The 3,934-nt window shown below is 52.2% G+C and overlaps 1 pseudogene; it reads right to left on the bottom strand.

The window, feature by feature from the left end:
• Positions 1-388: 388 nt before the first annotated feature.
• Positions 389-2,067, bottom strand: LOC149334458 (uncharacterized; annotated as a pseudogene).
• Between the last annotated feature and the right edge of the window lie 1,867 nt (positions 2,068-3,934).

Below are 3,934 nucleotides of genomic sequence, written 5' to 3'. Positions count from 1 at the left end.
GCGCACCCTCCTCACGCATGCGCAGTAGCGCGCGGCGCATCTGTCGTAAACACGCGGACCGGCTAAGGTCAGCCGGCGGCCGTGGCGAGGAGGCGACGCACATGCGGAGTAGCGCGCGGCGCATCTGTTGGTCAGGCGGCGGAGTCGGCGACGGCTGCGGCGAGGAGGCGACGCACCTGCGCCTCTCGTGACGTCCCTTGGTTTTCGCACATGCGCAGAACTGGCGGCTCCCGCACACGCGAAACTCAGCTCTGACGCGCGTAGTGTATATTTTCGCTACAAAACAACTCGCACGTGCCAGAGTGGCAGGGAGGTGGTGGTGACAACTTTTTAATGAACAAAAGGAGAGTTTGCAGGCCAAAAATGGCCCTTTACATAGGTGGAGTCCTTAGTTCGGGGCCCCGCTGGACGAGGCCGCTACTCGCGCCCGTTGGACTGGAGCCTTTTGAGACTCCAGCCCCGAGCAGTTTAGCACGGTTGCCTCCCATGCCTCTCGGGAAGGGAAAGGATTGGGGGGAACGGAAGGATTCTTCAGACAGGCCCAAACCATGTGGAAGGTGTCGGATGCTTCCCCGCAGTGCGGGCAGCGCCCATCAATTTCGGGCTCGAAATGCTTCTCTATTGCAGGACACGACAGAGCGTTGGTCTGCAGGCGCCTCAAAGTACGCTCATCGGCTTTACTCAGGCCCTTAGCAGGGACCGGGAAAAGCCGATGGCGTTCTCAATAGTCGTCCAAAATTTTCCTGAAACGCAGAAGCGGTTGCACAATCTCTGAGCCGAATAAGCCTGGATGAGGTTCCCTTTAGGTAAGCGCTCCGGCAGCCGCGTCCGCAGCCTCATTACCTCTAACGCCCTGATGGCCCGGAGTACAAACTATTCGTGTGGGCGACGGGTCCGACTCCCTCACTGCGCGTTTTAATATACAGTAGGCTAAAGGTGAAACCGCGCCAGCCAGGTAGTTCACAGGCTGGACGCGAATCTGTCACGATTACCTTCGAATTCGAGTCCGAGGCGGCAAGCGCAATGGCTACTTCCTCGGCCTGCGCTAAATATCGAGCTCGAAAGGAGAGGCCGTTAACGCATTGGTCCTGGTGAACTACTGCGGCCGTGTAGAATCCAATGGGCGACGGCTTTGCCACGTCAACGTAGTATGCACCCTATTTGAATCCGTGTTGGTGTTCGAGGGCCCGAGCGCGCGCCTCTCGTCTGCATGCCTTCGTGTGTATGCGTGTCCATGTTGCGCGGGAGTGAAGGGACCCAGAGCTTGTGATGCCATAGCTCCGGAATCCGACACATGCCTTCTGGAGTGCACTCGTGTTGGATATGCAAGCGGTCTAGCAGGCGGCGCCCGGATCCCGTCTGCGAGAGTTGCGTATATTGGTTCACGAGGTGAGCCTGCCGTAACTCCTGGTAGGAGTTGATCACCACCAACGCCGACAACTTAGCATTGGAGGTGGCCACTGGGAGGCCCAGTGCTCGCTTTGAAGCCTTTCTAACGATAGCGTCGATTCTGTTTTCTTGTTATTTCGCAGTGCGAAGATAGGGAACAGAGTAGAGGATCCTGCTGGTCACGAAGGCATGGGCGAGCGGAAGCGCGTCCCTGCCTCGCGAAATGCCGCGCTTGATAGAAACGCGATGGATCATGCGTCCGACCTGTTCGCCTACACGTTTGAGTTTGGCAGTAGTGGATTGCGGGCTGAGCCTGTTATGGATGAACAGGTCTAGTATGCGGAGCTCCTCAACCTGTCTGATAGGACCTCCCGTCAGAAAGATTTGCAAACTCGTGTTGTCTTTAGGATTGGATCTGATGAGCAGAAGTTCCGATTTTGCGGGAGCACATTGGAGATCACAGCCGATAGCGTAGCTATCGATCATGGTGGCGGCCCGCTGAAGGCGGTCCTCCATTTTCCCAAGGCTCCCTTCGGTAGTCCAAATTGTTGTGTCGTCTGCGTTGAGTGCGTGATGGATGCCTTCTACCCGGGCCAATTGGTGTGGAAGCTGCTTCATAGCAATGTTTAAAAGAAGCGGCGACAAGACCGCCCTTTGGGGTGTACCCCGTGTACCCATTGTGTATTTAGCTAAAATGCGGCGAGGTACGGCTCCGGGTCGGGATCGCATAACGGTCAATCTTTTGGCGAACCTCCCCGGTTCGTAGAACGTTAAGTTGGGCGAGTTGGTATAGGTTCATGGTTGAAAAACAGCGCACAAAAGACTAGACACAAGAGTAAAGGCAACGACAGGACAAGCGCTGAACTCACAACTAAGGCTTTATTGCGAAATCCTGGGTATATAAGGAAGGCATAATACATGAAAACAAAATTGAACAAACAAAACTATGACATAGTTTTGTTTGTTCAATTTTGTGAGTTCAGGGCTTGTCCTGTCGTCGCCTTTACTCTTGTGTCTAGTCTTTAGTGCGCGGTTTTTCAACCATGAATCTCGCCGGTTCGGCCTACCTCCACCTGCTAGTGTACATTGACCAGATTTGGGACGGGTGTCCACTCCCTCCCATGACATAGTTTTGTTTGTTCAATTTTGTGAGTTGAGGGCTTGTCCTGTCGTCGCCTTTACCCTTGTGTCTAGTCTTTAGTGCGCTGTTTTTCAACCATGAATCTCGCCGGTTCGGCCTACCTCCACCTGCTAGTGTACATTGACCAGATTTGGGACGGGTGTCCACTCCCTCCCGAATGGAAGACCTCCTTGGTCACTTTCATCCCTAACCAAGGCAAGACCATGAATACCGACAACCTGAGGCTCATCTCACTAATCTCTTGTGTGGGCAAGCTTATGGAGACGATGGTTAGGGATCGCCTTTCTCCACACATAGAGACCAAGGGCCTCTTTGCAGACACTATGTTCGGGTTCCGACCGCATATGTCTGCGCAAGACGTCCTCCTCCAGTGAGGAGGGTGGCCGCGCTGCCTATCCAGTGTCCGGAACGCACTCAACGTTGCACATGCCAAGCCGCGTATTGTTGCGCGATACTCCATAGCTTTCGCCCTCTAACCAGGTTCAACCGTAGTTGGCCACACGCAATTTTTTTAGCTACCATTACTAACTAGCATTAGTAATCATTACTAGCATACCGAACGTTTCACCCTGCTCAAGGTGTTGCCACTCCGACGGTGCTCAGATAGTGTTTTCAAATATATTAATCGATCCTACCATAGAAGGATAGTACTTAGCGCTCCCTATGATGTGCTGCTCGTGGAACGCAGATATGTAAGGAATAAATTGAATGTATACTTCCCAGACACATAATAACGTCTGCTATTCTGAGTAACAATCGCCTCCGCGCCGGCGTACATTCGCAGATGAATGCCCTTGTGCTCTCACAGACCATCACTACCAATTCATAAATTTGTTTTCGCAAGAAGACCACATTGTGGATTGCCGCCACTATCGCTGCAAAGGCCAGCAAAGCGCAGGGCACAGTTGCTATTGAAAGGAAGTTTTCTCTTGAAGCCACTGAATCGCATTTCAAACTCTGTTCAGCGAAAGAGCTTACGAATGCAAGGTACGGTGATACATGCGCAAGGCAGATAATGTGCTGGGAATGGTTTTCGAGATGTTTTCGAGCTTTCAGAAAAAACTTAGAGGCCAAGTCACTCAGCAGAATGCAAGCATTAGTGCTAACATGATCATGAAAAGATTTAAAACAAGGCTCCAAGGATACAGAATACACCAGCTAGCTTTTATGTTCACACCGTAAAACAGCGCGCTTACACGGGACGAAGAAAGAAGACACGCACACACAGGAGGATATCAGGAGGACAGGCGACAGGAGGATATCTTCCTCGCCTTCCTTTGGTTTTATTGTTTTTTGTATTCCTTTCCGGTATTTATTTCGAGCAATGCAATAAACCATGCAGTTGTAAGTTCAGCGCTGTGTGTGTGCGTGTCTTCTTTCTTCGTCTCGTGTAAGCGCGCTGTT

Source organism: Amblyomma mixtum, chromosome 8 (assembly GCF_055824585.1).
Source record: "Amblyomma mixtum isolate Tamu chromosome 8, ASM5582458v1, whole genome shotgun sequence".
NCBI classification, from domain to species: Eukaryota; Metazoa; Arthropoda; class Arachnida; order Ixodida; family Ixodidae; genus Amblyomma; species Amblyomma mixtum.
This window is presented reverse-complemented; position numbering and strand designations above follow the sequence as displayed.